Raw genomic sequence first — 14740 nt, 5'->3', positions numbered from 1 at the left:
GCCACAACATCTAACACGGCACCCAACACTCGCTCTCTACCCCTTGTCTCATTTGATTCTTCTTCTCCCACCTCTCCACCTGACAGGTGACTCGCCAGTTTCTCTACTTCCTCTGTTTTTGTTCACCTCTGCATCCCCACTGCCTAGAACAGAGCCAGGTACAAAGTAGGAGCTCAATAAATACATGTCAAATGAAGGAATGAATGACTTTGATGATGCAGTCAAACTCATGATCTTCAATCCTGTGCATCCAAGCTGTCCACACCACCTGTTCAGGGACAACCCACTCTTGGATCAGCTTTTATTGGCTGCAAACCCAGAAGGCAACGTCTTCCCTTCCACAGAGCCAGCTGTTCCAATCACCCTATGATTCCAATACTAAGAGGACAAGGTCACCCTACAAAACCACTTGACAGCCCAACATTTACACAAAGACCCCAAAGAGCCACTCGGTTGATAAACTCACCCATAATGTGAAGTAAGGAGTAGACATTTCAAATCCTTTCCATGAGTAAATGGATAGACAGAATTTCCAAGTGGGCAGAAAATGTCTCCAGTGCCCACCTTTCATGCACAAACTCAGCCACCTCTCACTGAGCTCTTTCCATGTGGTGACTGTGGGCCCAGACCTGGGAACATGATAAGCCCCAACAAGCCCTAGGTCAGAGGGCTTCCTGAAGTCTAGTAGGGGAGACAGACAAGACTGGTGATATTTCAGCTCACCGCTTATATACCTCAATGCTTTGTACTTTAAAACTGCTGTTGGGGAAAATATGTATCTGTCCCTACACCTTACTGTGAGGAATCAGTGACTGACAGGTGTTCTGGTCTGGGAGGGTATGTCCTAGACCCCCTCAATGGAACACAGGCCTGAGTGAAAAGTGGGGATCTCATCACAGACTGGGGAAGGGGAAGAAAGACGGGGAGGAAAACCTCACCGCTGCCTGAAATTTCACCCCTAAAGCTGCCTTTGATACTTTCAAGGTGGTCAAAGCCAACTTTTCCCTGGACAATGGTAGTGACGCAGCAGACAGGCTCACCGTGACTAACAGAGCCTTCCCAGCTCAGGCCTGGGAAAGGAAATGTCCTTTTGATATTTGTTTGTAATCCAGGGGTCCTCAAACTTGTGCAGGCAGCAGAGCCTCTACCACGGTGGGCTCTCGGGACACCAGGGAAAATCCTGCAACATGGAATCCCTTCTTCTGAACCAGGAACAATCCAACCGACAGGACAGGGCACATATGGGCAGGGGCCTCTGCATCTTCAAAGAATGCATTCAATATTAAAAGTCACCTCTCTCTGCTTTTCTACAGAATTTGTTTTTTCCTTAGTTTTTCATCCCACTACCCACTGGCACTCACTGGCAAGTAAGTGAATGCCAAAGATCTGAGCAGGTTAGGGAAAGAAAGACTCAAATATATAGGAAAGCTCTACCCCATCACTTACTGTCTTTTTCTGGAATGAAAAAAGAACACCTTTATAATGAACTGGGGACACAACACCAAAATTACTATAGAAACAAAATAAGACATGCCACACACAGAGCCTTTATGGGGCTGCACAGTAATTATATCGAAAATGACAACCATTTCTTCTAAAGGATGATAATTAATATTGCCTTCACATAACCCACTTTTTCTTTACCTCCCGCCTCCTTTTTTTTTAGTTTTTCTTTTTTACTGATTATTTTCCTGCATTGGCAATCAGCAAGTTAATCAACATCATCACTGTCAAGCATTTTCTCTGGGAGATCAACACTCTCATCAACACTTTTCCATACGCAGAGACATTCCCATTTGGAAAACAAGGGGTGGGGATGCGGTTGGGGTGGGACGAATATTAGAGTTCTTACCCCACAGCATTCTGGGATTCTGATACACCTGACCACAAAGCCACAGGAGTAGGTTCTGTGCGTACACTCATGACTTAATACAGATGACTATAATACAGGGAAAACTCTCTCTTGCCTCTCCAATGCTCTCCCCTGCCTTCCATTCAAACACTTCTGAGTATCTTCGTCAGGCATAGAGTATGTGACAATGAACAGGCACAAGCCCTGCTCTCACACTGTCATGAGGGGACAGACACATCCATTGATCATTAGAACATAAAAAGTGAAGTCCATTCACTTCAACAAGTGATTGAGCACCTACTATGTGCAGGGTACTGCTCTAGACGCGGGACGCACAGCAGAACCTGTATGCACGAAAGAGTACGTGATGTATGCAGGATATCACAAGAACACAGAAGAAATGCCTCTCATCCTATCCAGGAGAATCAAGGAAGCCTTCTTTGAAAAAAGAAAGCCCTGGAAGGAACCCTGAAAGATGAAATGTGGATGACAGAGCAAGGCATCCCCAACAGGGAAAAAAACCTGTGCATGGAACAGAGGTACCACTCAACAGTCACACTCAAGGGCATATTCCCCTACCTGCCTGGGATGCAGGGGGTAACAGGGGTGCCAGGTGGAGGCTTGAGCAGCAAGACAAGGTGACCAGGGACCTTGAATGCCATAGCAGGACCTGCGGCTCCCCTGTAGCTGAAGAATGGGTGGGGCCTGAAGGCCAGGAGTGACATGACCCAATTCCCCTCTCAGATACAATTTCCTGAACTGGTTTTTATTCGCAAGCACTGCCTCTCCTGCATCTGAGGCTTGAAGATGCAAAAAAACCAACCTACCAACCAACACACAAAAACCCCGTATTTCGCAAGGGGATATACAGAAGTTTCAAAGAATAAGGCATATAGGATTCCTCCCTGTTTTAATTTGAGATGGCTAGACACCAGTAAGCAGGGAAGAAAGAATGTTTTTTTATAGACCAAAAAATTAAGTGAGCAAAAAGCAGCTTCCCAGAGACAAACATCCCTGACTTAGCAATTTCGCTAGAGCTGTTCCTTTTCATCTCTGCTGGGACTAAGAGAAGCTGTGCGGCAAACACTTTTCACATCTTGTGTGGCCCGCTGCCACGTAACACCTCAGTCAGAGCCACACCAACCTCCCGAATTGGCCGCCACAGCTCATGGTGAATGAGCCAGCCTCTGACAGATCCAGAAACGGGTGAGAAGACAGATTCTCACCATGGATGACGGTTGCAGACAAGGCTATTTTTTTCTAAATAATACTTTTATGTTAATTGAAGAGTTCAACATTCCCAGGGGCCTTCAAATTGAGTGCTGAATTCCTCCCATTACGTGAAGGGCAATTTCAGACCCTCGCGGCCCAAACTATTCAACGGCCCATCCATTCTGTCTCCATGGACAAGATATGCTTACTCCTCAGAAAACGTTAGTGTGAAACCAATACACTGATGCAATACATTTCCACTGCCATGTTATGGTTTCCAATCTAAATCCAATTACAAGCTTCTAGACGGTGTATGCAACTTACTGACCACACTATAAGCCTGTAAGCTACTCTAGCTTCCAATGAACTGGGTTACTTTAACACACAAATTCCGGTTTAACGTCCATACAATTCTCTGCCTTCCGCATAAAACTCCAAAGCCCAGCAAGTCACATCATAATTAAGTTGCTTATGTTCTTCATTACAGAAACAAGAATATTAAATGGTACTACCCTGAAGGCCAGCGCTTCTACTGGTCAAGCCACACACGAACCAGACTGGAAATTTGTGTTAATCTACCACTGAAAGTCGTCAAGATGTTTAACTGGCACATTTTGAAATATTTCAAATGTCTCTAGTCACAATCAAATTTGAGAGAGATGGGTTAAAATTAGTCTTCTCTTTATGTACCGTATGATGCATTCCATTTATGTAACATCCAAAAACAGCACAACTGATCTGTGCTGTTAGAAGTCAGGCCAGTGGTTATGCTTGAGATGGGGGTCACTGGAAATCTCAACTACAAAGGGGCACCAGGGGGCCTCCAGGTATTGTTCACGTTTTGTTTCTTGATCTGGGTACACTGACACAACAGTGTTTAGGTGTGACAATTAATCACACGGCACACAATTAACTTGTACACTGTTCTCTATGTATAAATCAACAAAGTTTTAAAACATTAGGGTGGGCGTATCTGGGTGGCTTAACCAGTTAAGCATCCGACTGGGTTTCGGCTAAGGTCATGATCTCACAGTTTGGCTCCCGAGTTTGAGCCCCACACTGGGCTCCACGCTGACAGCACAAAGCCTGCTTGGCATTCTGTCTCTCTCCCCCTCTGTCTCTGTCCCTCCCCTGCTCGTGTGCTCTCTCAAAATAAATAAACTTTAAAAAATAAAAATAAAACATTAGGATGGAGGGCAAGATGTCTACTTTCACAAAGACCTTAATGGGTCAGAACTTCAATCCTGTGTGGCGTTTCAAAGAGCACTGATTTTACACAAACAGAAACCAGATCAACAGAAGCAACCAAGTGCTTTCCTGGCCCACTTTCATTTCAATTATTTTTCTTTTTAATGATTTTTTTTAATGTTTATTTTTGTGAGAGAGAGACAGACAGACAGACAGCAAGCAGGGGAGGGGCAGAGAGAGAGAGACACACACACACACACACAGAATGTTTCGATTCTGAGCTGTCAGCTCAGAGCCCGATGGGGGCTCGAATTCACAAACTGCGAGACCATGACCTGAGCTGAAGTTGGGCATTAAACTGAATGAGCCACCCAGGTAGGTGCGCCTCTATTTTTCTTAAAGATCTCAATCTTCCTCACAGCATACCTAGTATAGGGGATACTCAGGGTAGATCACTATTTAACAGTCCCACTTCCATTTGACAACATTATTTCCAGCAATGTGCATACAATAATCCATCATCATCACATTCTTGAGTCTTTCTTTAGTTTTTAAACCAACATTTTTTTTAACCTGTCACTTTTTAAAGTGACTTCTAAAATTCAGTACAATGTTTCTTCTATGAAGTAAAATATATACTTACCAAACAACATTACACTTAGGAGTTCTCAATCTTTCACAGTTAAATTTCCATCACACGTAAAAACTCCAAATGGTCACACAGAGTGACAGAACTGAAGAAACTCAAGTTCCATTTTTTTCTTCTTAAACTGTGCTACCATTTATTGTAAAGCTCTCTGGAAACACAGGGATATGTTGTACCACAAGGGCTGGAGGCAGCAAGTGCACCTAAAGCTAGTTCTGACAGTTCTGAACTGTTAGGAAGTTACTATCAAAGCAACATTTGTAGCTCAGTCCTCAGTCCTACGAGTGTCAGGAATGCCAGGACAGGGAATTCTCTCAATTAATTTTCATATAGAATACAACGTTTATTAAATGCTATGTAATAGCATATACTAATCTTAAGCGTGTATGTACAAATATTAACATATATTTACATAACATTATTAACGGCAGCAATTATTGAGAACTTAGACGAACCAGAGTCCCCCCCCCCCCCCCCCAAGTATTTTATGAGTATTTTATCACTGGCTTTGTTTAGAACCAACCACGCACTGTGATAACAACAAAGCAGACCAGGTGAGCGGAAGTCAGTTTCATTGCTTTTAGTCTCTATAGCTGACACACCCCTTGGTGCACACCTGGAGAGGACCACGCCCAAGTGACCCACCAGGGAGCAGCAGCTGCGGCACAACCAGAAGCAAAAAAAACCTGGGCGACTCAGTCGCTTAAGCTTCCAGCTCTTTATTTTAGCTCAGATCATGATCTCAGTTTGTGGATTCGAGCCCCGTGTCAGGCTCCATGCTGTCAGCAAGGCACCTGCTTGGGATTCTCTCTCTCCCTCTCTCTCTCTGCCCCCCTGCTTATGCACACAGGGTGGGGACACGCATGCTCTCTCCCAAAATAAATAAACTTAAAAAAAAAGCAAACAAAAGCCTTCTGAAGACACAAAATACATGTCAGAGTTCAAACATAAAAGCTTTTGTATTTCACACGTTAAGAAGGCCCTTGTAGTTTACTTTGAAGGTGGGGAAGGGTTCTTCAACCTCAGCACTATTGAGTATAGGGGCTGATACTCTGCTGTAGGGCTGTCCTGAACACTGTAGGGTGTGCATGGGCACCCCCGGGCTCTACCTACCTCAGGGCCAGTAACACTCTCCCATCTTCCACCCACTATGTGCCAATGTTCCCTGATCACCACCAGCTGAGAATCACTGTGTTGGACGTTAGAACACCTTTGGAAAAGTACACAAGAAATCAGGCACAGCACTTGCCCCTGGGAAGGGGCACTTTGGTTTGCTTTTTTTTTTTTTCCACAGTACCTTTTTAACTCTTCACAAGCACATCTATTTCTTATTGAAACATAAACTTAAATACAAAAAGAAAACTAAAGAGACAAGGCAGGAACAATATTTAGGCAAGAGTATGCCACTGTGGAAATGCCCGCAGCCCTCTCCAATTATTTTTCCTTTATTTGTTATTTATTTTCAAATATTTCCCTCACGAACAGAAAAAACAAACCAGCATCTTTGCGACACGTTCATTCTAGCCCATGAAAGACTTTCTATATACATGGAAATAAACAGTCATTTTATTTCTTTTTAAGTTTTATTTTTATTTATTCTGAGAGAGAGCATGCACGCATGCGCCCAAGTTGGGGACAGGCAGAAAGAGAATCCCAAGCAGCCTCTGCATAGACAGGGCATAGCCCGATGCCAGGCTCAAACTCACAAACTGAACCATGAGATCATGACGTGAGCCGTAATCAAGAGTCAGACACAACCGAATGAGCCACCCAGGTGCCCCTACACAGTCATTTTAAAGAAAATATTTCTGGTCCGTTCTTGGAATCACTTATTTTACACATAATTCTACGCTTGGTCCAGATCAGGCTGGAATGAAAACAGAAAAGGAGAGTATCTGCGGCCAGGCAGGCATCCAGTCCCCAGGACCTCAGTGAGAGCCCTAATCAATTTTGCAAAAGGAGCAAAGGATTTGAAGCCAGGAAGCCTGGGTTTCTGAAACTCTGTTCTACCACCTTCTCACCCTGGGGCCCTGCCCAAATCACAACCTCCCCAGACACCAGTTTTTATTTATGAAACAGAGGCTGACGTGCACTTCATAGCGCCTCTGTGAGAACTAACTCACATGAAACACGCAGAGGTTTTTATGCACATGTCAAATATTATTACCTTTACTGCAGAGTTATACACATCATGATTCCCAATCAGAGATAACCCTTGGCTTTACCACAAGGAGTTGTATCATTGAAAACAGCCCTAGGGTTGGACTCACCAGCAGCAACAGCAGATCCATAAGGTGGAAACAAGTATGAAACAGGTAACAGCCAGTAGAGCACAGAGCTGCAAAGTGACGGGCGCCAGACTGCCTGGGTCCTGATCCTACTGGGTGACACTGGGCCACTTCCTTCACTTCTACATGCCCCACAGTCTGTCTAGAAATTGCGGATAACACTAGTACAGCTAATGGTCATTAGTTTCCACAGTTACGTTCTACAAAGTCACAGTGAACCTTGAATTAGGGAATGCTGAACCAATGCTCCCACGGGAAACATAGCATTAGGTTCCTGTGAGCCTCTAGCCATATTTCTGTCAACTGATCAATTCATAATCATGTTTTGTGTTTCTGTTTTAAGACACCTATTTCATATTGTTGACTCATTAACACAGCCAGTATTGTAACTCATGACTCATGATGCTTACCTAACACACATCAATTGTCTGTAAGGTACATCACAGCCTTCCTGCACCTAGGAACACGAAACAGCACTTTAACACTATGTTCAGGGGCCATTTTAAACCATAAAATCACCCAAGAAAAGTTCAAAAGTTCCCCCAAAGGAGGGGTACTAATTAGATCACAAGGAGAATACTTAGGCACAGTGTGAGACCTGAAACAAGAAAGTAGAGCGTTGCATTGGTCAGTGTCAGCTAGGAATGTGCACATCAGGCAACTCAAATCTCCCTGCACTCTGGGTATGTCTGTGAATGGCCACAAAAGCACCACAACTATTGATTTTGCCGTTACAGATACGTTATAACAAGGAGGCAAATATCTCACAGAATCTTCAAATAACGAGGAATGACTGAACCTGCCTCACAGAGTTGCTCGGATGATTCAATGAATTAAGACAGATACAGCACTGAGAACTCTACCATCATGGCACATGGTGAGTATTCAATAGATGTTAGCCATTACTGGGGAGACAAAAGGCTCCAAAAAACATTACATGGTGTAAAAAGCCTAACAAAATGATGAAAGGGGGACATAGGTGGTAACAGAGAAACACAGAGGGAATATGACATGGAGGAAAGGTCCCAAAACTCCTATTTCTTTCCCCCAATCTCTCACTGTATCTATTTATTTCCCTTCCTTTCCACCAAGAGGTACATACCTTGTGGCAATCATCCACCTTTTTGTTCTTAGATCCATTCTCTGCACGCCGTGCCCTTTTTGCAACATATGTTAGGAAACCACATCTCCCAAAGCCCACTGCCATCTGGTTTCCATGCAGGGTTGGCCTACGGGAGGCACCAGCAGAAGCCAGGAGAGCAGCACAGGGAGGAAGCCAGGGTCTCTGCCCAGTGGCATCTCCTCCATGGATGCAGCTCTTCCCACAAGGCCCCACGTTACCTTTGTGATTCCACCACCAGCTCCCACCATGCTGCAGCCCCAGGGGTGTGACAACCTCCTGGCTGCTAATCTCTGGATTGCCACAGATAGCCTTTTTGGTATCTCATCACTTCCATCCCCTCCATACTCACTTTTCTAGTCGAGTTCTCCCGCCACTCAAGTACACACAGGCTCCCGAAGGATGCTATGCCCTGCAACTCTGCCCAGACTCTCCCCCCATACTCACCTGCACCCCGCACCCTCCCACAATCTCACCTCCCTTACTTTGACTCTGGCTTCCCTGGATTGAGAGCAAATAAAAGTGTTCAGGGTTTGGGGGTTTCTTGCATGTGTGTGCGCTTTTCAATTCACTGTTGCAGGAAGAAAAAGCGTACGTATGGAAACATTAGAGCTACTTCAGCTTTTTATCAAATTACATCACCACGGCCACCTTTCAACATGGGCTACTGGCTGCCCCTGCACCAATGGTTTCCTTCTGCTTAAGTGCTATTTACTTTTTAAATACTAAGCATTACTCTCAACTCATAAATACCTGGATTGAAAAAAACCCAAATGCGGCCTATGGCACATAGCCAATGTTCTCTCATAGTCAGCACTGGTCACTCCTGGCTGCTGACAGCAGCCTGTGTAATCACTGTCCGTGAATTGAGGCAACTTCCATTCTCTTCGCTTTCCATTGTTTCTCACCCCACTGCATAAAAATGTAATGCCTGACCATCATCATGAGCAGGCATAAAAGGGGGAATAAATGAGTTCACGTGGATAAAAGAATGTAACAGCGAACACGGTTCTGCTAAGTGAATCAGAGAATCGGGAGAAGGGAGGCTATGGACAACATTCGCTACTCAGTGAATCCACATTCTCTTCTCCCCCAACACACAGCTAGACTATGTTTTCTGGCAAGGTGGGCCAGGTGACTGAGTTCTGGGTAATGGAATATGAATGGCAAGGGGCTATGTGCTACCAAGCCTGGCTGAAATATTCTACCTGGCTGGCTGCTGCATGCTCCCCACAAACCACAGACTACAACAGACATCCCTGCAGAGTGCATCTGGAAGGGCCTGTCTTCAATGTCAGGACCAATTTGGTCTTGGTCACCAAATGACTTCTAAAAGGATCATTACCCCACATCACCACCACTAGCCTAAAACTACGAACTAGAAAAAACTTACACTGGGTGCAAACCGACCACACACACAGCCACACACATACATGAAGGGAGATCCATTTGTTACAGAAGGTCCCTCATGCAGGACACATACCTTCCAAAAGAAATGGTCAGACATCTGCTTGAGATGACCAAAGTAGCATATGAAATAATCCCCAGCATGTTCCTTCTATAAAGATTTCTACAAGGAAACCCATTTGGGCGGGAGACTCAGGAATAAGCACCTGTTCCTGGTCCCGTTTCCCGTCGGGGAGAACAGTGCTGTGCTAACCAATTTTCAACTTCTAGCATAAAAACCAAGAGGCAGAGATGCAAAGGTGGGCCTCCCAGCATATGAGGTACAGAGCTAAGACTCACGTCTCCTAAACCAGTGCTACTCAAAGTTGGGGGTGGGGGGTTCACAGAGCAGGGCCAGTCTACAAAGTACTTAGTGTGTAAAGAATAAGCACCAAACTTGAGGGTAAGTATTTTGGAAGCTTTTATGGCAATGTGACAGGATAATTTTCTGGCTTTGAATCCACTAATAAAACTGAAGTCTTGTATTCTGGACTTTTTTCTTTTTCTTTTAATTTCACTTCCTAATCATTTATTTTTGTTGTACCAATCCGTGATGATTTAGAAGTTTTAAAAACCGCTGTTTCTCCAGTCACCAAGAACCCCCAAACTCTTCAGCCCAATTCCCAGGGTTCCCACATGGCCTTCCCCAATCCTCCCTGCCTCACCTGGGTTGTCCTCCAACCTCCTGGCTGGGCAACTCACTCACCCACCCCCTCTCAAGATGGTATCTCATTAGATAAGTGGCGGCAAACTTCCCAGAAGCCTTTTTGATACACGAGCTGTGGGCACTGATTCCTGTAAGCTATCAGGAGGCTCTGATCAAAATGAAGAGTTAAGTGAATGATCAATCAACACAGCTAAAATAACACAGGACTCTGGTCCCAGAAAATGGTCATGGTAAGAGAATAAATGACTAGAAACCTGTCCATGGGCCTTACCCATGTTAATTAACCTGAGGGAGAGCCTCAGCCTGCCCCACAGATGCTGTCTATCCATCACTCCAAGCCTGAAGGGACAAAATAAAATGGCCATCACCTCTCTCCTCCAGGGAGGCTGACATACATGGGAAATTACACACTGGCTTTGGGAGACATAAGAGGCTCTCAACAGAGTGAGTCGTCTCTGTGCGTGGCACCAGGTATGATGAAGTGAACAGTCTTCATTGCAAGGCCATAGGACGTGGAGACAGCATTAGCTGTGCCAAGCAGCAAACTGAATTGCCCGTTACAAGGGAGTGCTAAACTAGGGGCGCCTGGGTGGCTCAGTCGGTTAAGCATCTGACTTCAGCTCAGTTCATGATCTCACAGTTCATGGGTTTGAGCCCTGCGTTGGGCTCTGTGCTGAGAGCTTAGAACCTGGAGCCTGCTTCGGATTCTGTGCCTCCCTCTCTCTTTCCACCCCTCCCCTACTCACACAGTCTCTCTCAAAAAACAAACTTTCAAAAAAAAAAAAAAAAACAAACCACAACAACAAGGAAGTCCTGAGCTAGCGGGAGAGGGATTAAAACACATACACATCTTCTTGAAACTGAACGGAGAGAAAAGCAAATTGATAGCAAGGACATAAGGAAAGAATGAACAAAGGAAACCACAGATAAGGGTAGATCCAGATAGCACCAACCATCCTCAGAGTGTGGGTATGCTGGGGGGTGCTACAGGTCTAGGTTCCAGGCAGACCCCATTTTTAAAAATGTCCAGGGACTTGGGGTACCCGGGTGGCTAAGTTGGTTAAGCGTCCAACTTTAGCTCGGGTCATGATCTCACTGTTGATGAGTTCGAGCTCTGCATCAAGCTCTGTGGTGACAGCTCAGAGCCTGGAGCCTGCTTCGGATTCTGTGTCTCTCTTTCTGTCTCTCTTCTGCTCACACTCTCACCCTCTCAAAAATAAGTAAACGTTAAAAAAAAAAAAATTTTTTTTTTAATGTCCAAGGACAGAAGTATGGTAATTTTAACAGAAGCACCTTTCACAGTTAAGACATGTATCATCAGGAGATCAGAAAGGGAGACACCAGATACGGTGAGGAAGGGGTGGAGGGGGTACCTGAGTGTTTTAGTTAAGTCTCCGCACTTCTCTGGATACTTGAAATACTTAAACATTTTATTTTTTTCAGGTAAAATCAGAGAAAGATACATGACATTGTTTTGAAAGCTCTTGCCAGGGACCAAGAATTGTGATTAGGTCCAGTCAAAGCCAGGCATGTCTTATGAAGACAACTGCTCTACCCTTACACATGTGCCCTGGTGATGACACATCCTCTACCCCCGCAGCCACATCCGTCCCTTCCCTCGGGCAGGGAGAGAAGCAGGGTTTCATCCACCGTGCCCGTCCATCAGTACTGGGCGGGGGCTACCCGGCATGCAGTCCTACCATCTCTGGGGCACTTGCAGGGCTCTGAGTGGAATGAGAAGACAATGTGCACCACAGGCAAAGGGCCAGGATGGTGACAGATATTCCTCAGGTACCAGTCTTCCCAAAGCCTGTGGCCACTATCAAGCTAGCTCAAGAGTCTCTTCCTACCCCACTGCAGGCAGGCTAGCCACCTACACACTGGACTTGGCTGCACAGCACACAGCCAAGGTCAGGCACTGACATTTCCTAAGACATGACTAATGTCCTGAGAACCGCAGAAAGAAATCTGAGCACAGGCAGAGAAGGGGTTTCATTTCAATCACATCTCAGGCCTGCCATCTAAGCCCCCACCTCTTCCAAGATTACTCATCTTTGACGCCAACAGGAAAACATCATTAACTTGAAATCCCATAATCTTCATTTGATGAACATATTTCAATGTCTATACTACCGGAATAATAAAACACACACCTTTTTCTACCAAAAACCTTTCCCGCTTTAGACTCATTCTTTCAGCTCGCTGTGCTGCCATGGGCCAGGAGCTGTGCCAGCCACTAGTGCTGAGAAGGAACAGTTAAGGCCAATCCTAGCCCTCAAGGAATTTACAGTCTACTAGACCCACAGTAAGTAAAAGGCATTCTGATTCCACCTCACACCTTCTTCACTTTCTTTGGCTGTATGTGTTCACAAGATCTCCCGGTGTGGCTCTGGTTTTTATTTTTACCACAAACACTGCATCTTTCTCTTCAGGTCAGGTCTTAAGAAATGAAAGTTAGAAGGTGGTTCTTTGAAAAATTGGGGCATTAAAAAAACCAGGTATGGGATCTACAAGGCCCATCTGAAGAGCCTTTAAGTTTGTTTGTTGTTGTTGTTGTTTAATGTTTTCTTATTTTTGAGAGAGAAAGAGAACATGAGAGCAGGGCAGGGACAGAGATGGGGCCAGGGGGGTGGGACAGACACAGGATCCCAGGCGGGCTCTGCACTGACAGCAGTGAGCCCGATGTGGGACTCGAACTCACCAACCATCAGAACATAACCTGAGCTGAAGTCAGACAATTAACCGACTGCACCACCCAGGTACCCCTGAAAAGCCTTATCTGACATCTATTTTCCTCTCTTTTCACAGGCTCTGTGGTAATCAGAGTTAAACAGTTATTTGTTCTTAAGAGCCTGACCTAAACTGATTCATATGGTTAAGCATCAACATAAAGATAAAGCCAGGGCAACTACTTCCTAAGTGAGAATGGAGATGGTGTGGGAAGAATGGTGATCTGTTTCTCTGCCTTCAGGACAACCCAACAACGTCCACACTCTTGAGAGGTGCCTAAGCGTGTGAAAGCCACCTGCTTCCTATTCTGAAGGCTACTTAAAAGGATTATAAGAAATGCAAACTCAGGCACCTGGGTGGCTCAGTGGGTTAAGCGTCAGTCTCTTGGTTTCCGCTCAGGCCATGATTTCACAGTTCATGAGTTTGAGCCCACATCGGGCTCGGTGCTTACACTGCAGAGCCTCTTGGGATTCTCTCTCTCTCACCCTGTCTCTCTGTCCCTCCCCTGATTATGCATGCTCTCTCTTTCCCTAAATATATGAATAAATAAATTTTAAGAAAAAATAAAGAAATGCAAACTCATCTGTGATATGGCTTCCCAGTTACAAATGTCAATGCCAGCCAAGTCTGCTGTGTTGGGAACCCTTCCAACAACAGGTTGACAATAGCCCAATTCGACGGCTCTGGAGGAGGCTGACAGACAGCTGCTCTTTCAGTAGTCATTCCCAAAGGAGCCAACAGGCCTCCTTCAAAGGCAGCTAGATATGGCAGGCTCAAAAGGGAAGGTGACAACATATTTGGTGGCAGATAGACAAAGCCCAGGGGTGCCACACAATGCCAACACGTCTGTCTGCTCCATGAAGGCTGTCAACCCCACAGAGTGCACAGCTGAGAGCAGGAGGTAAGGGCAGACACAGACACAGGGTGGTGGGAGGAGGGGATCACAGCACAGGATAGGCGGAAAGATCTTCATCGTTCCCACAGCATAAGCCCCAGCAGCTGGGGATCAGGGACCTCAGACCCAGCTCCAGGTCTCCAGGACGTCAGCCACTACCCCCAGCTGCCATGCCTGCCAAGTCTCAGAGGGCAGTAAACGAACTGCTCTGTCAGCAGTAAACTCACTTCCAAACAGACTCCTGAAGATACACTGTTCAGTTGTCCAGCCCCTGAAATGAAGTCCCATTACAATTAAGTCATGTGTGTACGTGGTGGGGTGGGGGAGATGGATTAAATGTGCCTATTTAATCTTAGACAAAATTCCCCATCTTCAGAAATTCAGAATCCCTTTGAGGTTCCAAAAGAGACACTTCTCGTTTCTCTGGTTCCTCCCAGCAGGACAAACTCTGAAGGTGACAGCTAGAGAGAAGCCTCTGATAAAAGTCACATGGTCATATGATTTTCTAGCTCTAACATTAAGGCTTTTATTCCTATCAGACATTCGTCTGCTTGTGAGTTGCTGGGGTGTTTTTTCCCCCCACTGTGGTATTTTTTTCCCCTGTGATGTTGTTAGAGACAAAGTGTGTTCAAAGACCCACATACATCAAAGAAACAGGAATGAAGTATGTTTAATGTTTCATTTTGTTAGCCCCAT

At 45.3% G+C, this 14740-nt stretch overlaps 1 protein-coding gene across 4 annotated transcripts in view; it reads right to left on the bottom strand.

Annotated features, from left to right (window-relative positions):
• Positions 1-14740, bottom strand: part of MGAT5 (alpha-1,6-mannosylglycoprotein 6-beta-N-acetylglucosaminyltransferase) — a 336584-nt gene that overhangs the window by 273953 nt on the left and 47891 nt on the right. The window lies entirely within an intron of this gene.

The sequence above is a fragment of the Felis catus genome, chromosome C1 (assembly GCF_018350175.1).
Source record: "Felis catus isolate Fca126 chromosome C1, F.catus_Fca126_mat1.0, whole genome shotgun sequence".
NCBI classification, from domain to species: Eukaryota; Metazoa; Chordata; class Mammalia; order Carnivora; family Felidae; genus Felis; species Felis catus.
The sequence above is the reverse complement of the archived record's forward strand: the minus strand, read 5'-3'. Positions and strand labels throughout refer to the sequence as shown.